Source organism: Equus caballus, chromosome 1, assembly GCF_041296265.1.
Source record: "Equus caballus isolate H_3958 breed thoroughbred chromosome 1, TB-T2T, whole genome shotgun sequence".
NCBI classification, from domain to species: Eukaryota; Metazoa; Chordata; class Mammalia; order Perissodactyla; family Equidae; genus Equus; species Equus caballus.
In genome coordinates this window covers 50443623-50468725 of record NC_091684.1, presented here as the reverse complement: position 1 = coordinate 50468725, position 25103 = coordinate 50443623, and the positions used below count along the sequence as shown (strand labels likewise).

Here is a 25103-nt window from a genome sequence, read left to right as displayed (position 1 = left end):
TGAACAAAAGAATGAAATTTGAACTTATCCAGAACCTAGCTCTTAACTATTACTCATATTAATAGTTCAATAGTATTTGATGATTCTTAGAGATGTAAAAGCAAATTTTGAATCAAATACATGTACAAAGGCAAACTGTAATAAATTTCTTCATACAATACACACTAAAAATACTCATCGTTTTTTGGGTGTTTTTAAAAATAAAGCAAAACTTCATTTTTAAGGTAGCCATAATCTCCAGATGTTTCCTTCAGAAACACCACTAGAGGGCTGATTGGTGAGGCTGTGGTAAGGGAAGGTACTGAGGGTGGGACAGCTGTATTTCAAACCTCTTTTGGGGAAATGCTCAGGATCTCACCGCCACAGGGAAGCCAAGTGTGACAACAGTACCCATGCTTGCCAGGGGCAACAATTTATCTAAGGCCAAAAAGCTGACTCATTTCATTCATTCCTTCAAAAAATATTTGATGTTCCACTTGGCTTGGAGTGAAAAGCCTGGATATACCATGGTGAACAAAACCTCCGTGGTCCCTTCCTTTCTGGATCTCTCAGCCTGCAAGGAGGAAAGAGATGATGGGACAAATGTTATTTAAGCGCTAAAAATACAAAGTCCAAGATCCGGTGAAAGAATAATGTGGGCACAGATTTGGACTTGGAGACTGGGGAAGTCTCTCTGAAGTCATGACATTTAAGCTAAGAACTCATGGGTGGCACCAATCATAAAAAGAATGGAGAAGAGAAGAAGAGGACTCCAAGCAAAGGGTACAGCATATGCAAGGGCCTTGAGGTGGGAAAAGACCTAACCTATTAGAGGAAATGAAAGAAGATCAGTGCACCAGATCCCAGTGAGCTGGTCGTGGGTGAGGCAGCCACATGATGAAAAGAGAGATGCATCATCATAGGCCAGAGGATTATGGATTGAGATTTTATCCTAAAAGAATTTGAAGCCTTTGAGGGATTTTAAACTGGAGCCTGACTTGGTCTTTTTTTTTTTTAAGCACACTGGCTATGTAGACAATGGACTGGAGGGGAAACAAGAATAAACTGAAGGTCCCCAGTTAGGAGGTTATTGCTGTAGTCCAACTAAGCCATAATGATGGCTGGGCTAGGATGTAGGCAGTAGTTTTAGGAAAATCCACAGTATTTGATGGATTAGCTACGGGGTGGGATAGAGAAAAAGGGTTCACTTAAGAATGACTCCAAGCTTTCTGGCTTAAGCAGTTGGATGGTAGAGAAAGGCCTAGAGGTGGAATGAGTTCTAAGAAGAATATTGGGCATTCAGGCTTGCACTTGTTGAGTGTGAGGTGCTTATGAGACATCTAAGTATTATCTTGAATACATGAGTCTGAAGACCTGAGGAAAGGGTGGGGCTGGACATATAAAAATATGAGAGTTATCACTAAATAGATGACTACTGAATACCAGAGAAAGGCAAGACCAGACAATAGATGTGATTACCTAGAGAGAAAGTTACCGTGAGCAAAGAAGGGGCTCAGGATTGAGCCCCAAGGAACAACATTTTGAAGAAAAATAGAGCTTAAAAGGTTGCCTCTGACCTCTTCCTTCCGAGGGATCTCCAAGCTGTTCTACATCCTCTTATCTAAAATTGCCTACATATTCAATCTCAACCCTCTAACATATTTGTTTCGTTTTACCTCAAAATATTTTAGTCCATGCAGTTTAATATCAGTGGATGAGAGAAACTTTCCTATAATATAGTGTAGATTGGCATATAAGCTTTTGTAAATAAATGACTGTGCCCATTTAGAGCCCCTTTGCTTCTTAGCTACTATGTGCAAAGGTTTGTGACATGCACTGTGTAGATGGTAGGGGGAGTACAATGTTTTAAGACATTATCCTAAGTGTCTGCTACTCATTTGAGGGAACTCCTGCCCACCATAACTTTACCTGTCCAAGAAGCAAACAGAATCATAAGAAACACAAATCAATATATGTAACTGTAATAAAAATACAAAGAAAATGCTAGGAGAATCCACTGGAAGAGGTAATAATAAACTCCAACAGAGGAGATCTTACAAAGCTTCTTGGAAGTGCATATTTGAACTGGCTTTTGAAGAAAGAGTAGGATTTGAGACAGGGCAGTATAGAGGGTCATATGTGCTGTGCTCAGGACTTCGGCCTTTATCCTGGAGACAGTGGGGTACCACTGGAAGTTTTGTGGCAGGAGAATAACATGATCAGATGTGATTTAGGTAACCCTAGTAGTAGTAGAGGAAGTTAGTGGAGAAGAGTTTGAACACAAGGACCTCAGTTATGAGACACGGATAAGGGCCTGAACTGGGGCAGAGAGAATGGAGAGGAGAGGGCAGACGTGAGGAACATTTTAGAGGCATAACAACCAGATCAATTCTATATAGGGAGCGAGGGAAGACAGAGTTAAAGACAACATCAGCGTTGCTAGCATGTACATAAATCATTAACAAAAACATAGAACCTAAGACCAAAAAGAACAAAATTAGGGATTGAGGTAGCCTGGGTGATGAAGCAGGCTTTGTAGATGGTAATTTGCATTGCCCTCAATATTTGTTGATGATTAGGAAAAGAAGCTTGGGCTAGAGATCTTAGTGTGCTCCTTTTTGGTATATGCGTGAGAAGTGAAGTGGCCTGAAGGGATGGAATAGCCAGGGAGTTTACTACCTGTGTGAGCTTAAGCAAGTTCTGTGCCTTAACTTCTTTGCCTCTATTGGGATAAGAGTAACATATCTCATAGAGCTGGTGTTAGAATTAAATGAGTTAATGAATGTAAATTGCTTTAAATAGTGGCTGGCAAGCGGACAGGAAGCACTCAGTAAGTTCAGATATTACTACTAATATTAAGAGAGGCAGGAAGAGAGCCAAGAATAATACCTTGAAGATCCTGGATTAAAGAGACCAGTGGACGAACAGAAGCAGCCACCAGGGATGCTAGAATGCAACAGTGGGAGAAGTTAGAACAGCAATGTCACTAAATCCTCTGCATGTGATGTTTTACGCTTTAGGTTTACACTTTAGAACACTTTCAATTATTTCATATCACTTGTTTCATAGTAGCCCTGGAAATTAGTAAAATAGGTATTCTCATTTCTCTTTACTAAGGAATGAACAGAGACAGAGAGATAGCAAAACCCCTGAGGCTGTGGTTAGTGACAGGTCTGGATTTAACCTAGATCTCCTGATCTGCTCCCAGGAAGTCAGAGCTATGGCCTGATTTGCTTCACTTCAAATTCAGGACCCTGCCCTCCAGAATATTTTCCAGAATTCATTTGGAGGAGATATGTTTTTATGTAGTATTTTTGTGTTTATTTTTCTGATCCTTTAAAAAAATCCCTCATTAACCAAAAGCCTTAGCTTCAAGGTACAGAACAAGGGTTCTAGAGTCAGGTGGCCTGACTTCTAATTCTGGCTCTACTATGTAATAAGTGTGCAACCCCGAGCTTGTTTTATAGCTCTATGGCTCTATTTCCTTATCTATAAAATGGAAGAAATAATAGTACCTCATTTTTATTAGGATTAAATGAGCTAATCCACGTAAGAACAGTGCCTGGCACGTAAGAAACATTAAATAATAATAGCTATAAAGTTTTATTATTTTAGTGGGTTATATTTTTCTTTCACTGCCAAAATATAAATCAGTATTTTCTTTTTTTGTTTTTTAAACTGGCCCTGAGAACTCAGATATTTTTTAAATCACAACTCACAAGAACTGAATAAACTAAAAAAAGCCTCACTCATTGGTATTAGTTAAGAACAAATCTACATGAACTGGGAATTGTTTGTAAATTGCACTGTAGTTTATTATGATTACATAAAGTAATTAGAATTAACGGGCAGGAAAAACTCTTCTTAGCCCCACGACTTCTGTGACTGGAGAGGGGAAAGGACGGGAAGGGAAGAGAGAGATGGTTAGGAAGAGAAGAAAAGAACTAGAGTAATGAATTCTCTGTGTTCTCAATGAGCTACAGAGAAGGCATCTCAGAAAAGGCTTACAAAGTCAAGAGCAAAGCAAAGGAAGTTGGCAGTCAGTGTGCTGATGACTGGCAGGTGGTCTACATCCTCCAGCCCCGTCACATGTGGTCTGCTGACCAGCAGTATCAGTATCACCTGGGAGTCTTGTTAGAGAAGGCAGGATTTCTGGGCTTACCCCATCTACTGAATCACAATCCACATTTGAAGATCCCTAGGTGACGGATATGCACATTAAACTTTGAGAAGCGCTGTTGTAGAACATATCACTGGCCCTTAAACTTGGTTGAATGTTGGAATCATCTTGGGAGTGTTTTGGGTTTTTTTTTAAAGATTTTATTTTTTCCTTTTTCTCCCCAAAGCCCCCCAGTACATACCTGTATAGTCCTCGTTGTGGGTCCTTCTAGTTGTGGCATGTGGGACGCTGCCTCAGCGTAGTTTGATGAGCAGTGCCATGTCCGCGCCCAGGATTCGAACCAAGGAAACACAGCAGCAGAGCGCGCAAACCTAACCACTCGGCCACGGGGCCACCCCCTCATCTTGGGAGTTTTTAAAAAGTTTTTGATGGTAGCCTCCACCCCTAAGAATTCTAAATAAACTGGTATGGGATGTGGCCTGGACATTGGGATTTTTTAAGTCCCCCAAATAATTCTAACATACACCCAAGTTTGAGAACCACTGGAGATTGTGAAATGTAGCTTTCAGTAGGGAGAAGTGGACATTAAGCCTGAAAATGTTCATTGGACTGAACTGCAGAGAGCTTCAGATACGAAGCTAAAGTTGTGTGGTTTTCTTGTTTAGCTAGGCACTAGGGGCTAAATATCACTGATATGTAGACCTAGAAAGGAAAGATTGGTTCTAACTCAAGCACACTCCTGACTTGAAAATGTGGTGTGGAAAGTATAACATTTATCTATGAAACATAAACCGCTTTTGAAAAATCCATTGAATAGCTGTTTTTCTATATTTTAAAATGTTTCTTAAAAAAAAATTATAGTGAGATGACTAAAAGGAATGATTGGTTTTCTGAGTTGGTTTCTACTACCTTTGGGTTTGAAAGGCATGCAAAACCCAAAGATAGATTCCTAAAATGCAGATACTTCTATCTCAGATCCATTATCTAAACTCAGAAAGGGAAGACAACTCAACTTCTATTTCTGAAATGTCATCTTGATGGCTCCTACCCTCACACCTTTCCATCAGATGGCGCTCTCATCACAGTTTACAGAAAGTGTCAATATTTTATAACAGGCATTCAGTCACTCAGCCAAGGCTCTCATGCTTTTCATAGAACACTGTACTTAGTATAAAGTCTTCTGTCCAATGAATGACCTTCCTGCACCCCGTGTGGCTGGGGCCAGCACATTCTGATTGCATGACAGAGAACAAGAAAGATTTATGAGGGGAACTAACTCCCAACTTTTTTTTAAACTGTCACCCAAAATCATACGTGAATGTAAATGCACATAATTAGTAGCATTTAAAAAAATTATAGAAACACTATTTCTAGAACGATAACGTTCACTTGCATTGAGATGATAAAAGAAAGACCTTGCTTCTTATTGTAAGATTAATCTAAGAAATTGAATTGGTTTTTGGAAGATATGACACAAAACCAAAAAAGTTCAACTTGGTTGTAGTGATGATTGCACATCTTATACAAATTTACTAAAAATTATCAAACAGATGAATTGTGTGGTATGTAAATTATCTATCAGTTAAGCTGTACAAAGGGGGAGGGTTCAACTAGAGAAAATTGCTAAGGATTCTCCCTAAGAAAACAGAGGGAAAGCTGTGGTAACATTATCATAGGGCCATCTCGGAAGCCCAGTGCCTGGAAGATTAAGAGTAAATGGTAAAAACAGAGGTGAGAAAATCCTGATCTTCTTACTCTGATTTGCCCACCTGCTCGGCCATGGCCTGCCCAGATGGGTCACTTTCCTTCTTTGGAATCTCTGCAGAGGCATGGGAGGAGGGTCAGGTGTTGAAATCACCCCAGAAGGAATTGATACTTCGATGTTTCTGGAGGTCAGTAGCACTCAATACAGCAAAGGAAGCCAGAACCATAGTGGGTCAGACAGAGGAAGTGCTGTACTAACGTGTTTACATAAGCCAAGATACCCTGGGTGATCCATGTAAAGGGAAAGAAACTTGTCAGGGGTAAGCAAACAACCTCGAGGTCACTAGGACCATGCTTGGGCCCCAACAAAAGCAGAATTCTAAAGGTTCTCCTAGGCCTGCAAAATCAGTCTGTTGCTTAAGTGTGAGTGAACAGGATTTTTCCTAAAATTGTTCTCACCTTACTCTACTCAGGTTTTTTGTAGGGGCTGTGTCCTACAGAAATGCCTTGGGTAGGCATTCAAGTTTCTCACCTTTTCACATTGAACAAGGAGGAAGGAATATATATAGGAAGAACTTTGTTTTATGGAGGAGTTTATACCAAGAACAATACTGGGCACAAAAGTATGAAAACCTTTGCTATAGAATGCTGATTTATTTGGGCTAAGACTGGCTATAAAACACTGATACTTTATGCAGGTATTACCTCGCAAGACAAGATGTTCTTAGTGGAGCCTCCAGAAAAAAGCTCAAATAAAATTAATTTATCCTGTTATGACTGATGTAGGGCAGGAGAAGGGAAAATATTCTTTGCAATAATAGAACATGCTCTTTAATTTTAATTTGCATATGGAAAAGCAGTTTCATAGTAATGAAGTAATGACCCTGTTCTCCCTTTTTGAAAGATTAGCTGCATTTCGGAAGGTGAGAGACATTCTAAAACATACAGATATGACTGAGATGCTCTATCCTGACTTCCTACCCCTGGCCTTTTGTGCCCATGAAAACCTCAGACCCCTGATATTCCGATGTTGATGGAAATCTCAGAGAGCACCTCTGTCAGCCTCCTCATTTTACAGATAAGACTGAAGCCCAAAGAGCTGTAAATGGCTTTCCCAAGTGCCTGAGTGAGTGACCCGAACATCAGAGACAGAACTAGAAGAGGGTCTTTCTGACTCAATCTCTAAAACCAAAATACAGTAAGCAATGTTCTGTGGAGGGCACAGGGTCCCCTAGAGAGGGTCACAGCCTTCAAAGTGCTTGCAGGTACACCTCAGGGCCTGTCTGAGGCACCTGGCAGATAGCCTCCATCAAAACCACCCTATTAAGGAAGTAGAGGGCCCCCATTCTCTGAGGCTTTTCTGTTGAATGGCAAGGAAGGCTTCGGCAAGTTCTCTTTAAAAAAAGAAAAAAAGGAAAGAAAGCACCTAAACTCACTACCTACTGTCTCTCTTTCCACAGGATCATGTGTTTTTACTGCCAGTATTGAGAAATTCATGGAAGATATGTCAGCAGGAAGTAAAAATTCACGGAGAAGGGTGTGTGTGTTTGCTGCTTCCACACATTAATGGCATGATTTTTTTATGCAAAAAGAAAAAAAAAGAAAAAGAAAACCACCCACATTTTAATTTAGCATGAGCCAATTTACAGAGCATGGAAATTCACTTTCATTCCCAGGATTGGCACGTGTGCAATTAGCAATGCAGTGTATATACAAGAAGCCATGCTGTTAACAGTTTATCTCAAGTAATTTGGTGTCATTTACAAAAGGAAGAAATTCCTGCCTCCAGAAGGGACAGAAGGAGATGGAATGATCAAATCACGGAGAAACACTAAAATTACTAAATCCACAACAGCTCGCCTTATTTTTCTTGGACCCAAACTGTCAGGGTATAAACACTATTTGTTTCTTTTTTAAAACATCTATAGTTTTGCTGTAAATAATAACACTGTATAAATTCTAACAGAAAAATAGAATAAATGTTGATAAGGCACTGCCTCTTAGAACACAAACAGAATATTGCAAATGCATTTAACATAATAGGAGTCTCAAGTGACTTCAACCCTAGAAGAGGAGGGAGGGATTCTGGGGGGGGGGTCTTCACTGATCTTGTATATTAGCAATTAAAATGTTTGTATATGCAAAACTGCTAGCTTGATTTTAAAAAAAAAAAAAAATCTTTAAAATCTGCTGCAAATTTAAATAATTCCCAAAATGAGGAATTCTGTAGTTCTGTGAAAAAAACTTTTCTTCAGAATACTAATATTTTGATGCATGTGTATCCTTATTTTGATTAAATCTTTTCCAATTTTGCAAACACTACAGTATATTGCAACACAGAAGATTTTATCTGTAAACACAAAGCCCTTCATCTAATATTTGTTGCTATTGCCAATTTTTCAATGAAATGACCTAAAAATGAAAAAAATTAACCTATACAGTAGTTGCTTTAGGGGGCGGGGGGGTGCTATCTGTTAGTGCTTAAAAGGGGGTAATGCTTGCGCTTTAGAGGTGGATGGTGCTCATAAGAGGCCCCCATTTGGGGCATTTAAAATGGACTGAACCGAAATCCTTAGCTAGTAGAATGGCAGCACGCTGTAAAATTATTACCGTATCGTGTACTGGCTATAAGATGTAGACACCTTTCAGTAAGCCAATCATTTGTAACCATTCTAGCAGTGTCATATTAGGTTAATAAGGCTGCTGTGTTTTAAAGGGCATTTTTATTTGGGTTTTGGTGAAATTCTTTAATTTGTTGATTATATTCATATAAAATCAGCATTCATTGACACATAGCTCTAATGACATATGTATGAAAAACCATACACTGGATGACCTAGTCGATTATTTAAGCATAAAATAAATTGTGTTAAACTCTTCACCTATATGTGCTGTACAGTGTCTTTGTGTTCTCTGGCAAAAGGTCATTGTCTAACCCCTCGTCAGGGGAGCCCCGGTGGCAGCAGCCCTCCTCCCCACGCCTATTTGTGCCCCTGCCTCTCGGGGCGCTAAAGAGAGTCCTTAACATTCAGTTCTTCTCTGCAAACTCCCAACTTAAATAAGTTCTGTGCATTTTGTGGAGGAGCCAAGAATTAAAGACTAACTGACAAGTGATTGATTGATCTGTGCCCATATCTGGCTTTGGCTGCCCCCAGAAAGTGGGGAATTGGGGCTGTTTGTTATAACCGGCATGTCCAGAAGTTATAAACTGGCACCTCCAGGAGCCATCCAGCCTGCAGTTGCTTTTAGCTCATAAAGCAGTTGTTTCTTAATTGACATTTATTGTCTGTCAGTGTTTAGAAGTTGGGAGATTTCACATCATAACCCAAATTTCGAACTTCTCTTGAAAAGCAAGATTTGGTAACAACCTGCTGGGGCCGTGTTGTCCCTGCCCTCGGCAGCCAGGTGTGTGGGCTCCTGGCAGCACAGTCCCAGCCCCACTTCTTACATTTGTGTGCATGACTGTCTTGGTAGGCACTAGAGTTTGCAATCTGGACACTACATGTTAAGTTCAGCAGGGGCAGAGACCATGGCTGTTTTAATAATTTTTATTCTAGCCCAGAGCCTTGCATAGAGTACTAGTGATAGTAGCAATTATCATCATCATCATCACTAAAATTGGAATGCTCACTATATGCCAGACTAAGTACATTACATTTATTAACTCAGTCCTCATAACCACTTTAGGGGTAGGTACTGCCTTTGGTAGTAACAGTCTCCATATAAATATTAAATGGGTGCTTAGAGCCATTCAGCAACGTCATGTATTGCCTGTACATTAAAGATAATTGCCAAATGGGATGACTTGTTCCCAGTAAGGATTCAATATCAATGCAGAACACATGCATAGAGAAGCTACTTTGCATAAAGAATGGGGCTAGATGCAATTGTATGGTATCCCAAATAAATGAAACTTACCCCTACCCCTGCACCAAAATCATCTTGGGATGAGCAAACTGAAAGGTTTAAAAATAACTTGCTCAAAAAGCCTCTCTTTGTAAAACCAGAATCAGAATCCAGGTATCCTAACTTCCCACCTAAGAGTTATGAATTTCTAACTCAGTCCGTGACAGAAAGGTGTTTATCCTAAACTAGAAACTCAATGAAGTGCACCTGTCTGGGTAATAGATGCTTGTTATATTATGTTGATATACCTGAAAATTTGATTTTAGGGATACATGATGGCTTAAACTTCAGGTCAAGCAAAAGTTGATAAATTTACTCAGAGAAGTATCCCAAATAGGATAATCAACATCTTATTTGCATATATATACGTATACAGTTATATATGGATGCATGGACTGAACGGAGGCATACACTATATACTCCTAATACAGTCTTCGGCCTGCTGGCTTATAAAATGTATTTAAGCTTTTCCTTGACTGACATTGCTGTAAAAAAAAAAAAAAAGAAGAAGAAAAACAAAACTGTAATTGATAGATTCTTGATATTTGCTCTGTTTTTCCATTTTATATTCCTACCAAATTCCTGAAAGTGTTAAATTAAAATGTATTATTATTGTATTGCCAAGTTATGGCAATATATTGTGCGGGGTTATTTCACCATTTCTAAAAGGGATCTACTTCATTAAATGCATAAGCCTTCTTTCCTCTATTAATTCTGCCTTGGCATCCTGATGTTCCACCAATGTTCCTTTTGGAATCATCCTGGAGTTCTATAAGACTGAGGTTTTTCTCGGCTGCAAATAAACAAAAAAAGTTGTTTGCTCGCCTTTATTATTAGGAGCATCAGGTCACATTTGGCTGTACGACAGGGATATGTGAGAAGCCTAGAAATATAAATCTCAGGAATGGTAACTCATCCCTTGAGTCTCTGAAGAAGCCAGTGGTCCAAAAGCTAACTTCCTATGTGAGTCAGTCTTGGTATTCTTGATTTGTTAAAGACGCCCTGGCATATTAAAAGGTGTGTCATTTCCTAGTCATATGGCAGTGCTTCTCTTTCATGAATTGATGATCAAATAGTCCAGAAGTAAACATTTCTAACATTGAGATTTGAGCCAAACTTTACAAGAATGCTTTTTAATAACAGAGACAAAGGCAGTGGTGTAATTTATTTACATGCTTACCTGGCTAACCATGTATCAATACAAAATAAATAAATAACACAGTGGACTCTGATGAGCATCCTTACTAATAATAGCTTGCAATTCTTTAATAGAATTAAATGCAGACAGTTCAAAATAGAGCAAAATAAAATTTACCATTATATCTGCTACACTCAATGACTGATAGCTGTGAATAATTTGTACAACTAGGTGAATTGCAGTGAAGAAATTTTATTCTTTATCCCTCGGTGCTTCCAGAGTTAAGGAATAAACACCCTGAGGGTTGCATTTGCAACAGGACACCCTAGGACTCCTCAGCAATTCCAAAGAGGTTCCAAAGCAAAGAAGAGATGAATATGCTCAGGGGATTCTAAAGGCCGTGAGAAGAACCACTAGGCCATGGGAAGTACCCCAGAAGCAACAACTGGCCCGACTGCTCCTCAGGGCCACCTTGGAACGTCCTGTTGATATCCCAGAAAAATACACGACCTCCCCTCCTAATTCCCCTAACATCCGCAACCACCATTTTTCTTTTCTGACTTCTTTTCTAACTGCCACATCCAACTCAAGCAATGGCATAATTCTGAAAGCTAAGAAGGAATGATTTGCCAGCTTTTCAAAAAAGTTCCAACATGTGAGGCACACCACCAGGTCCTCACACTCGACTGCACACCCTGAGGGCAGGGACTTTATTTTGTTCTCTGCCATATCCACAGTACTTAAAAGACTGCCTGAGACCTCGTATATAGGTGCTCAATAAATATTTGTTGGGTACATGAATCAATCAATCAAACATCAGAGGGCGAGAAGCACTAAATGGGAAATGTTACTCTGTGCACCATTTCTCTTTACAGGCTCAACCAAGTTGGAAATCAAAGGAAAGCACAACTTTTGATTCTAATGACTTCATTCACCAAAGACTGATTGTGTCACCATCTTCCACTAGCCCTTTCCAGTTGCACTATCCCCTTGTTAGCCACCAAGTCTTAAATAATTGGGTTTGGGTATACCAATACCTGAAGAGCAAACAGGACATCAATCACACTGCCGAATTAGGCATCTTTCCCATGGACATGGGCTATAGCTCTCACCCTCATCTCTGACAGACCACTGAGAAAACATGCAAAAGTGTGGAGAATCCATCATGAACCCTCTCTATGAAAAAAGTCAGCTTCATCTCCTCTCTTTCAAACATGATATCCAAACTTTTAAAAAGTGTGGCTACCTCAAGATTTCTACTTCAGTGTTGCTAAGTGTTTGTTGGGTTGGTAAAGGACCAGAAGGTCCAGAAATTATACCCTAGAAGTCCTTGGGCCACATCCAGCCTGCAGATATGTTTTGTTTGGACCACCTAGAGTTTGAAAAAAGATGGCCCACATTTTTTTTTTCTCCCCAAATCCCCCCAGTACATAGTTGTGTATTTTTAGTTGTGGGTCCTCCTAGTTATGGCATGTGGGACACCGCCTCAACGTGGCCTGACAAGTGGTGCCATGTCTGCACCCAGGATCCGAACCGGCGAAACCCTGGGCCATCAAAGCGGAGCGCACGAACTTAACCACTTGGCCACGGAGCTGGCCCCGCAACATTTTTTAAAAATCAGATTTTAGATGAAAAATGGATTTTGAGTTCTCTTTAAAATCTGAAAAGGTAACAGTGCTATTTCTGAAATTCCCCATGACAACATCCACCTAGAGCAAAACTGCACCTCCCACCTTTGGAGGAGCATGTGTTGTACTCTTCACCATGATCCCTCCTTTTCCTATTCTCTCTAAAACTCCATCTACTTTTTTCATTTTCTAGTCCCAGTCTCTGTCTGATCTAATTGGAGGAAGGAGAAGAAGGCAAATTGATGAGATCCAGCTTAAATTCTTCCTTCTTTATGGCAAACCAAACATCTACCTCATTTTCATCCTATCTCTTTCAGTGGCAATAGGAAGATGGAATAAAAGTATGAGTAACTGAGAAGAGAAAGATGGATCACACAGTTCTCCAAATTCATCATCCACCCATCTCATTCAACAACATTTTATTCAGTGCCTGCCACTTTTCAGGTGCTCTCCTAGGTACAGGATACATCAGTTTCCTGCCCACTGCCTTCAAAACGACGAGAACATAAACAGCCTCTGTGTGAAATCTAAATCTAGGGCTCCTCAGGAAAGGAAACCCTAGAATGACTTGTGGAAACAAAACTACTACAGTTCATCATAAGTAGTGCATGCTGGAGAACAAGGGGAGACCATATAGGATAGAGGGGAACAGCTCTGTGGCTGCTGAGTGTAGCCAATGCAGTTTCATATCACACTTCCTATTCACAACTAAATGAGACTCAAGGCCTGATAAAAATATCAATTTCAATAGAAAACTTTAAAAACATTTCAAACGTATTTAAACAACTCTATAAGAGAATAGAAGCCCATCTCACTTCCAAAGAGTCTAGATTTAGGTGAAACTAGTTGAAACTTTGAACTCATGCTCAGTGTTCTTCAGCTTCCATATGTCAAGTCCCTCACAATTCTGACCTCTTCACAAAGCCTCTCCTGCTGATGCCAGTCTACACTGGCAACTCAGGTAAACTAAATGAGTACCCCACAATTCAGCACTCAAGTCTACATCCTTGATGGCTTCTCTGGACATCTTGCTCAAGAATAAGGACTATGTTTTCTACAGTCCCAAGAACAGAGCTCGGTGCATAGAGGGTGTAATAAATACTCAGCTTCACATGCCTAATCATCTACTTGTTCTCTATGGTTAAGTCTCGCCAGACTCACGCTATGCTGCAATACACACTGATGGCTCAGTCTGGGTGCACACCCCACTCCCTGGAAATCAGTGGTTGGGTGCCATAAAGAGGAGAGCCAGAGCTGCCTCATATCCTGGCTTGCTAACACTGCTTGGGGTAGAGCCTTGCCTACCTTGCCTGCGTAAAGCCTAAAGCAAGTGAAAAAAGGGTATCTAAGGAAAAGCCAGTGAAACCTTAACCCATTCAAGGCCGGATGGATGGATGGATGGATGATGGACGGACGGACGGATAGATGGATGGACAGATAGATAGTAGATAGACGTATGTATGTATATAGTGGTGACAGCTGTAACATGGTAAGCTTTAGAGTAACTCTCATACTTCTGGCTATGATTAAACTCTGAATTCTCAAGTTCCATAGGCCAAAGTGGTCATACTCTCAAATGCCTGTGGGGACTAGGTAGGTCATCTATATTAGGCAAAAAGGTTGTGGTAAACTGTATTGTATGTAAATTATTGGCTGCCTCTCCCTGGGGGTGGATTACACTTTCTAGCCCCATTGCCATCACCTTAGCTATGCGATTTGCTTTGGCCAATGAAAGAAGAGCAGATGCTCTAAGAGCTAGTGCATTTTTCTTCATGCTCCCTTTGTACTTCAACACCAGTGATGTTCCAGAGAGACTGACTTGTAAGTCACTTTTTTACTTACATTTTATTACATTTTAATGAAGAGTTGATTTTCACCTATGCATTTGGGCTAGACACGGCTTCTGCCTACTTCTAGAACCACATCATGCCAGCTTATCTTTTTCTTTCACTACACTCGAGACCAGTGATAAAGTATAGTCCATGGACTGGTCTTAGTCTGAGAATTTTGTATTGCCTGTCAGCAATGAGATTAAAAAAAAAACCTGATCCAGAATGTAAATTAACTATGTTACTATGCATATTCTCTAGTTCAGTTGACTTTTTTTTTTTAATATAGTAAGGGTTTCTTGAGAAAGAAATGGATGCACATATTTAGAATCTGGTTCAAGTTCCTCATCTTGTCACAGATTGGTGCTCTGCATAGCACAGTTCTAGCCACACTAGCTTCCTTTCTGTTTCTCAAAAATGCCAAGTTCCTCCTCATCTCATTCCCATCCCACTTGTACTTACCCTCTGCCAGGGAAAATTTCATCTCAATCGCCAAATGTCACGCCTCAGGCCTTCCCTGCATACCCTTTCTAAAGTAGCCTGACGCCCCACCCCCCAGTGATTCTCTGTCACACCATCATATTTATATCCTTCATAGCATTTATCACTATAATCATCCTTTCTGCTTATTTGTACACTTGTTTACCGTCCTCCTTATTCATTGCTGTATCCGAAGCATCTAGCACAAGGCCAGGTACTAGTAGACACTCAAACGTTTGTTGAATAAATATATGAGGGATGGAGGGAAACACAAACAAGTATGGCTTAGGATACATATCTGTGAATGCTGTGAATGTCAAGGAAAAACAGCAACATATTCAGTGACTCATTGTGAAGAATCAAAAAGATTCCAGTTCACCTTTGAGGGTTACTGTGCTTCCACCCCGAGTGAAGACTTGTTGAGAAGAGCTGTATAACTCAACTCTCCCTCCACAGCATTTTATGAGACCTTTGTTACTGACTGTCTGGCATCATCATGGTGTTTTTCCATCTTGTGCTGAGGACATGTGACGGGAAGGTTGTTGAAGTCATCTGGTATGTGTCACGGCATCAGATCTTCAAATGACTCGTTGAATCACCCAAACACAGCACAGCCCCTGCTAAACTGGTGCTAGAAAAAATAAGCCTTCTTTCTGGCTGAAACAAAAATTTTGCTTGTGGAACAGTAACAGAAAAGAGCTGCTCAGACAACCTGAGTGACTACATTGTATAATTGCTGCAACTCTTCCTACCCTGGCGGGCCCAACCTATAGCTGGAATATAAATTCTCCTCTGGCTTCACAAGAGTCAAAAATCAGATGCTACAGGGCCTGGTGCAAAGCATTACAGAGTAGTAGGGACTGTGGAAAACTTGAGCGCACATGCCCCAACTAAAACCACAGTGGTTAGTTAGCTCTAACACAATATTATGATGTAAGAATGCAGGCCCAGAATTGGCAGCTCTTCTACTTTTCAAGAAACATGGGAAATCTGTATGAGGGGATGTAAGTGGGGTATGGATGTATACGAGTAAGAGTATACATCAAATTCAACTCAAATGCTATTTATTTAGTCCATACTATGTCCAAGTCACCGGCCTAGATATCTATTTATGTCCTAGATAAAGCTATTTATCAAAAATAAAAAGGAACAAGAGCTGGGACCCATGGACTCCAAAAGCTTTAATCTCATCAGAAAACCAAGATAAGTTCTTAAATAAACAGAACATAATATGGGGAGTGCTATGTATTAAATATATAAGCGTGTATAAAGCACAAAACGTTCCTGACACATAGTAAATGCTAGGTGTTGGCTTCTGTTGTTGTGATTGTTAACAGGATTATTACATTATCATTACAACCATAATCTCAGGACTACCCTTGACAATGTGAACTGGAGAAGGCCTAGCAGAGAGTCTTGCACATATTAGGTACTCAGTAACCACTAACTGAATGAATGAATGCTTGGTGAAAGAGCCTAGGACCTGAGAAATGATTAGGACTTCAACATGTGAAGAAAGGAGGCCTAGGGAAAAGGAACAAAGAAGCTAGAAAGGTAAAGGCATCCCAGAAGCATGAACAAAGTTTGTTTTGGTCAGAACTTGAGGAGAAAGATTAGGAGGTAAGGATGGAAAAGAGAAACTCACCAAGGAAAGCCTTGAATGCCACTCAAGACTCCGCATGGATCACAACCGGCCTTTGAACTCAATGTACAGCCTGCTCTGCACAGCCTGCTAGAGTGCGTAAATGACGAGTCAGCCAAAAGGGAGACTAGTTTTCAAAAGCAGTCCCAAATTTCAGATATTAGGACATGGAGAACAGAGTTTCACGGGTATACATGCTTTTATGTAGTTTACATCATGCTGTACTAGTTATATGACCCCGAGCGATATACTTAACCTTTATATTTCTTCATCTGGTAAATGGGGGTGTTTTATCAACCACAAGTAGTGGAAATGAGATCATCCACATAAAGCACTTCAAAAAGTATCTAGCACAAAGTAGATACTTCATAAATGTTACCTGCTTTTTATTATTTGTGGTGATGTATTATGGTGAGATGTAAAACAGGAAAATGCCTTACTTGGGCCCCTGTGGTTGGTGAGTAGTGGTGGAGGTGGGAGGCCTGTGACACAATCTTTCATGCTCTAGGACAGTACAGGTTGCTCCAGAGGCCAGGGGACATCCACTCTGGGACTCTCTAGTCCAGTCCTGCCCCCATCGCCCTCTAAGAGCTCAGGGCTTGAGCAGCCCCCTCTCCCACCCTCGCCCCTGGATAAATCGGCCTTCATTCCCAGCCCAGAGACAAAAAGTCAGCATCCTGCTGTAAAACCCTGCTCTGTCTCTACCACACAGCCCCACCCTCTCTAAAGTTAGTCACTAACTCTTTCTCTGAAGAAGGAAAGTCTCCTCTTGACACAATAGTCTCCAATCTCATTCTTGCTTCTCCAAACCCACTTCCTCTGCTCCACAAGAAAAGTGTTCTTTTCTTGTTCACAGAGGCATAAAATGTGTGTGTGTGTCTGAAGTGAGGACTGGAGGTTGAATCATGGGAAATTTGTATCCAGAACCTATTTTTTTTTTATAAGTCGGGCCCACAATTATACTAACAGATTAAAAATAAAAATATTTCGATTCTTGGATGATTTACCTACCTCTTTGTCATCCAAATAATATTAAATATATTAAAATAAATTAAATTAAAATAAATCCAAAATAATATTAAAGTTCAAAGCTTACCAAGCCATAAATGAGCGTGAATTCCCTGCAAAAATCAAAGAGGATATTAGAATGGAGAGCTGCCTCTTCTGTGTACAGGGTGGGCAGGGGTCCAAACCAGGAGCATGCTGAGTGACAGGTACATATGACAGACCATGACACACTACAGATCCATGAGCACAGACAGCAAAGTCAGGGCCACAGACAGGATGGGCAATGTGTGTTCTCATGAAGACACTGGGAGGCTTTTGAAAGCAATAACCTAGAGGCAAAGCTGAGTTTGGCAACCGAGCAGTTGGGATAGGACATGAGTCAGGAAACTGGATTCAGGATTGTTGTCAAACACTTTCCCTGTTGCTTGAGCCTATTTCTATTACATCGCCTTCAAATATGGCAGCTTTCACTCCAGGGGCAACTTAAAGGCACCACTTGCCTCAGACACAAGTCCTTTGCAAAGAATAAAGTACCTCAACAACATCCGTTGTTCTTAATGGCATTGCTATGAACAGTGAATCATGGCTCTGATTCATCAGAAATCATTGAAAGCCTATTTGCTTTTCACAAGTGTCTACTCTAACATCTTGGCCAAGGGACTAGGCATTCTTAATTTCAAGGCTTTGTTACTTTTATTTCTTTGCTACTGTGTAACCAATAGGAACAAGAAGGGAGATTAGGCTCTAAAGACTTATTTTCTTCTGATTTCTCTAGTTTTCCAGGTGTGGCAAATTTTCCTTGTTTTTGTGTTTTAAGTCTGTTTAAGAACAACAGAGTGATAAAATGTAAATACTGGTTAAAGGGAACTTGTCCTGTTGTAATAAAATTCTCTTGCACAGCAAAGGAAACCATCAACAAAATGAAAAGGCAACCTATGGAATGGGAGAAAATATTTGCAAATCATGTATCTGATAAGGGGTTAATATCCAAAATATATATAACTCATACAACTCAACAGCAAAAGAATCAAACAACCCAACTAAAAAATGGGCAGAAGATCTGAACAGACATTTTTCCAAAAAAGACATACAGATGGCCAATGGGTACGTGAAAATGTTCTCAACATCACTAATGCCCAGGGAAATGCAAATCAAAACCACAATGAGGTAGTACCTCACACCTGTTAGAATAGCTACTATCAAAAAGACAGGAGATAACAAAGGTTGGCAAGGATGTGGAGAAAAGGGAATCCTTTTGCCCTGTTGGTAGGAATATAAACTGGTGCAACCACTATGGAAAACAGTATGGAGATTCCTCAAAAAATTAAAAATAGAACTACCATGTAATCCAGCAACTCCACTTCTGGGTATTTATCTGAAGGAAATGAAAACACTAACTTTAAAAGATATCTGCACTCCCATGTTCATTGCAGCATTATTTACAACAGCCAAGACACAGAAGCAATGTAAGTGTCCATCAATGGATGAACAGATAAAGAAAATGTGATGTGTGTGGGTATACATATAAATATATACAGAATACTGGAAGATTATTCAGCCATAAAAAAAGAAATCCTTCATTTGTGACATGGATGAACTTTGAGGGCATTATGCCAAGTGAAATAAGTCAGACAGAGAAGGACAAATACCATATGATCTCACTTATATGTGGAATCTAAAAAACAAACAAACAAACTCATAGATACAGAGAAGAGACTGCAGATTAGTGGTTGCCAGAGGCAGAAAGTGGGGGAAATGGGTGAAGGTGGTCAAAAAGTACAAACTTCCTGTTATAAAACAAGTAAGTCCTGGGGATGTAATGTATAGCATGGAAACTATAGTTAATACCGTACTGTATATTTGAAAGTTGCTAAGAGAGTAGATCTTAAAAGTTCTCATTACAAGAAAAAAATTGTTGTAACTATGTGTGTGACAGATGTTAACTAGACTTATTGTGGTGGTCATTTTGCAATAATATACAAATATTGAATCATTATGTTGTACACTTGAAATTAATATATGTCATTATAACTCAAAAAAAAATTCTCCTGAAGACATCAAGCAAGTAGAGGCAGTATAGAGAAGCAGAATAGGCACAGGCGCCTCAGTGTGACAGACCTGGGTTCAAATACTGACTCTGTGATCTTGGACAAATTATCTTTCTTCATGTAGATGGAATACTAACCCCATCTTGCAAGTGTTTGAGGATTCAAGATAATGTATGTAAAAGTCCTTGTCCAGTCATGGTAGCTATTATTATTTTAATCACAGACCGAATTTTGAGTAGGAATTAAATTATCATAGCTCTAACAGAATCAATTTGAACACTGTGCAGACATAGCAAATGAGTCATTTTGAAGGTCCCCTGCGCTGTGGCAGGACCGCAGCATGGTTGGGTGGGAACAAAAAGAAGGGATATGTGAGGGCAGGGAGCAAATGGATTGTGAGTCAAAAACATGCTTTATCTTTAATTGTATCCCACTGTAATTATTCTGAAAACTATTTGTACTAAAGACATATGTTTCACATTGTTTATGGAGAAATTAAATTGTTAAAAAAAAAAGAGGTCTTTCCATTCTTGACAGATGGAACTGAAAATGTCTATCTTTACCTCCTCCCCCAAAGAGGGGGAGAAAAATTTGCTCGTCTTAGAAAATGTACAGTGCTTAAATTATCTTGTTATTAAGTACATTTTCTTGACTTCTAAAAACAAGCTCTTTGGGCCGGTATTAAATTAGAGGTATGCTTATCGCCTGTACTGTAGAAAAAAAATGGTTTTAAGTACAATTTGTACCCCTTTGTCTAAAATCCTGAATGTCCTGTTGTCATGGAAATACATTCCTTAAGCATAATATATTATGTGTATTTGTATTCTGTTTAAAGAGATTTCCAGTATTTGTCACACCTGCCAATTCCATAGAGAAGAAAGCTGATTATTCAGGATTCAGATATAATACAAGCATCTGACATAATTAATCCACTAGCGTGAAATGAAATGGAGTTGAAAGGAAGTATTGATAGCTACAGAACGACAAGGAGGAGGAGGAGAAAAAAGATAAGAATAAAATCAAAGAGTGAGGGAGACTTAGGTAAGAAATGCCACAAGATAAGACTGCATATTTCTTCTCTGTACTTTTCTAATAGCGATAAGGAAGGGTTACCTACCAGTCAGGTTCTTGGTTGAAAACAAAGGAAATCCACCTGGCTAACTTGAGCAAAAAGGAGTTTACTGAAAGAATGTCAAATAGCTCACAGAATCATGGGAAAGCCTGGAGCTTTGGAAAGACTGGGAGGCTGGAATTGGAGCTAGGGTCCGGTCACAAGAGAAGCCTGGTTAGGGAGACCCTGCGAATGCCAGGGACACTCAATGCCACCACTGCCGACAGTGGTGTGAACCCGAAACTGTCCCTGCTTCTTTGTGACACTCACTCTAGACACTAAGTTCTGCATGGGATGTCTGACAGGCTGAGCTCAGGTTGTATCCTAGAGGCTGGGGGTGGAGTCCAAAGGATTTGGCCTTTTCAATTTCCACAGTTGGAGGAGGAACCCCCACCTCCTACCAGACTCATCAGACAGAAGGAGGCTTAGATGCTGTGCAGCGCCCCCAGATATAACGGTTCCCCCACGGAAGATGTTCTTTGGTGTTTATCGTTTAGATACTCTTTTCTACCTTCGGAGAACACTTAAAAGAGGCTAATAATAAAAGGCACAGAGTCAATGGATGTAATTAAAAAAAAGGAAAGGAATTTAGAAGCCAAAGAATAAGGTCAGAAAGGCCTTAGGAGATTGAGGTAGAAGGGTACTAGGAGAAAGAAAAAAATGTTTCCTACGATTTCTGCTACTCTTTTCCTTCACATTCTTCTTCCAATGTTTTTCTCTCTCCCTCTCCCTACATATTTTCTTTCATTCTCAGTAGTCTGAAAAGGGATAAAAAGGCTCTTCAGCCCATAGGGTCTCTAGAACTTGCTCTTCAGTCTTCCTGGATCAGCTTTCTTGAGGTTTATATGTAAAGGATTACTCTGTTCAAATCCTGACATGTTACTGACCAAGGTACTAAAAGAAAAATGCTTCAAATCTCTCCAAGAAATAATGACTGATTGAGTTCAAGTGTTGTGATGAGATGAGCCTTAGCCTGAGTCATCAAAAAACCCATATTCTAGTCCAAGGTTTTGCCTGTTAGCAATGAAATGACCACAAGAAACCCACCATATCTCAGTGCTCAAAGTGGCTGGAGTGAAAAAAGACCATATATGAAAGTTGAGGTGCTTCTGGACAACCCTATGAATTCCTTCATCCATGCATTCATCTATTTATTCATTGAGAACTTACTATGTGACAAGTACAGTGAATAAGACACAAAGGTTACTACCCTGAAGTGTATATACTAATAGTTTACTTAAGGTTTGCACAGAAACTCAAACGCCTCAGTGGCCAGGAAGGTAACAGAAACTGTGAAGCAGCTATTTTTGTATCAGTAGTGAGTGGTGGAGACTGGCTCAGTGCAAGTCCTACCCAAGGGCATTCAGTCCGGTTTTAAAAAAAGGCATGTATGTAAACAAACAATTAAAATACAAGACACTGAATGCAATAAAGTATGTACAAATTAATACAGAACAGAAAGTGACTTGCTCTGCCAAGAGTGGGGTGGTAAGGGTATTAGACAAAGTTTCCAGGAGAGTATGATGCCTGAAGAGGGTTTCCAAAGACCAAGAGGAGACTCCTAGGTAGATAAGTGGGAGAAGAGCATTTCAGGCAAAGTTAATATCATGTGCAAAGGCATGTAGGATTGAAACATTCAGTGTATGATGGGATCTGCAAGATGTCTGAAGGGATGGAAATCCAGAGGGAAGCAAGGAAGAAAGGAGACTAGAGAGAGGGACTAGGGACAATTAATGGAGGGCCTGTTCATTGATAGGCAAGTGGAGAACAACAGAGGGGATTCAAACAGGGAAGTGAGAGGATCTGGCAGTTGGGTGGATAGATTTGAGAAGCATAAAACTGCAAGCAAAGAGAGCTATTAGACGGGAGGGCCACATCATAGATGAGAGATGATGAGGGGCTATGTAAGTAGAGGGGCTATGGAGATAGAGAAATGCTAGATCTAAGGACGACCCAGGAAGTAAGGCTGAGAAAATTTAGTGGTTTAATATGTCTGTGAGTTAACCTAATGTGCTATCATTGAAAGAGATCTATGAGGAAGAGGGAGGTAGAAAAAGAACAAGGAGACTACAGTGTCATAGAAGTCAACAGAGGAGACAATTTTAAATGGCAGTGGAGGTCAACAGTATGAAATGTTATGGAAAGGTCAAGTAAGTTAGGGACAGAAATATGTTTATTTAGGTCTGATATTTGTAAGGCTTTAGACATTTTGGTAAAAGCAGTGTAAGCAGTTTTAATGAATGGTAGAGGTTACCCCAAAACAGGGAAATATATCTCAGAAAAGGCACAGGTAAGTAGAGGCCACAGTGAAGAGCCCAGCCCACTGGCCCTTTATGGTAGATGCAGGAAGGGAGAGACAAAAAGGGCTGATCTGCTGATTCTTGTTTTGCCACCCAGACATATATTCCTCCTTCTTCTACTGACAGCATCTTGATTTTTCTTTACAGAACTAATCCTCCATCCCTCAGAATCTACTTGGGTGGGGATGGACATTCCTAACCACCATATGGGCGCATGACCCAGAACTGGTCAATCAGAGGATTCCATTCCTTTGGCTACAGCAAAGATTCAATGATGAGCCCATAACCCAAACCAGACCATGGAGACACAATCCTTTGTGAGTTTTTTTACATTTTGGTTTGGCTTGGTTTGGTGTGAGTTGGGGACTGTTTTGAGGTTTTTTGTTTGTTTGTTTAGAGTTTTTGAGTTCCTTTCCTCTGGAATTACTGAGCTTGTAGGATACACACCTGGAGATGCTGGAGACCACCATATGCAGAAGATCTGCCTGGAAATAAGGCTAACACAGAGGAAAGCAGAACTGAGAGATGGAGAGGAGAGAAGAGAAGAGAAGAGGAGACTAGGTTCTAATGACATCATTCAAACACCTGAAGCCAGCCATACTCACATACTTTTCAGTAAAATGAACCAATTGATCCTCTTTATTTTTACTTAATCCATATGAAATGGTTTTCTGCTTCTTCTAACCTAAAGAGCCCTGTTTGATACAGCAGGTAAAGTGGTGTTGGAAGCAAACGAGTTCCAGCGCAGCCTTGCCTAGGGCCCGTTCTGATCACAGATTGCCAAGTTTGCCTCATCCCCCACTCCCATTCAGTCAACTAGCAGTTTTGAGTCCTTATCATCCAACTCCCTCAGGGGACTGATTCATTAAGAAGTTGTAAGGAACCTCAGAGAATCTCAGCAGCTTGGCCCCCGGACGAGAACCATACTATTGTTGCTGATGGATCAAGGTTTCTGGGAACCAGCGGTGAAGAACAGAGATACAGTACAATTCCTAGAATGTTTATAGCAAGGACCCCTGACTGCTGCTGTTCTGCAGGAACTCAAGGACAAGACCACCCTTTTCTGCCAAAATAAACTAACATCTGAAGTGCAATTAGAGATATTAGAGCTTCTATGCACAGTTCTGCAAGCCACTCAGTGCTCAGTTCCAGGGGCACCAAACACATTGCAGTTATGTGAACACCACCCCCTGGAGTTGTGCCCTGCTCCATCTGCACAGCCATATGCAAAGATCCTGGCGGACACTCACTAATTAGTTAATTAACATTAGCATCCCTGGACTCTACAGTACAGAAAGACTTTGCATCTGGGTAAACTACAGAGCAGAGTAAGATGAATGAAAAGAAGCTATTTGCATCAGCTCAGACAGCAAGAATCTTTAGCATTTCAGTTCTTCAGAAATGAGCCAGCTGAGTTGCCTGTGTAAACTACCTTGTCCCAGTCCTCTGAGCAGAGTGTGGGGCAGGGTTCACAGCCAACGTTAACTCAACATTCCATCTTGGTCTGAGTCCCTGTACATTCTCTTTCCCACAGGGACTAACGCAAACACCAAATAAAACAACTGTTCCTCAAGAAGGCACCTCAATTTTTGGCAATAGTGTTATTGAGCCCATTTACACTAAATAAAAACCAGGTAGACCTAATTTAAATGTAGGCAGAGTCAGAGTTTTAGGCCTTATTTAAACTCTGAGGATTCCATGGTACCCTTTTCTCTTCCAGATATGGGACACAGTGAAAACACATTCACACAGTCACATATGCAAGTTTAGATAAGAACCGCCCAATATCTTCCCAAGGCCTGCTACTGAATTCACCTTTCAGGATGTGAACAGTGTGTCCAATGAAGCCTAGATATAGGTCTTTGCTCTTCGTCAATTCCATGTGAGAAATACAGAGAGACTGTCGCTAGCTCCCCAAAGCAGAGTAGGTTCTCAAAGACCAAGCAATGAACCCTGAACCTCAATTAAAGCAGCAATCTGATACAAGTGCTATGCTTTTTTTTCCACTCAGAAAAACTAAAAATCCATTTTTCTATGTCTTCTGTGAAGCTGCAAAATATTAAGAAATTATTTTCTCCCTAACTGTAACCACAATAAGCAGTCTATTTGCACTCATGGGTACAATCTGATTGGAGTTCGTTGTGCTCTGTTTTGTTTTGTTTACCAGTGAGAACTTCTCCTTGTAGCTAATGATCTTCTCACCTCACTTG

General features: G+C 40.3%; 1 protein-coding gene and 1 long non-coding RNA gene across 51 annotated transcripts in view; one reads left to right on the top strand and one right to left on the bottom strand.

Annotated features, from left to right (window-relative positions):
* ANK3 (ankyrin 3) overlaps nt 1-8688 on the top strand; it is a 627813-nt gene extending 619125 nt beyond the window's left edge. For all 50 annotated transcript variants that reach the window (XM_070225383.1, XM_070225455.1, XM_070225362.1 and 47 more), the window contains one exon: nt 7264-8688. The gene's annotated coding sequence lies outside the window, so the exon portion shown is untranslated. The remainder of the gene's footprint in view (nt 1-7263) is intronic.
* LOC138916068 (uncharacterized) overlaps nt 1-25103 on the bottom strand; it is an 87997-nt gene that overhangs the window by 22747 nt on the left and 40147 nt on the right. The window lies entirely within an intron of this gene.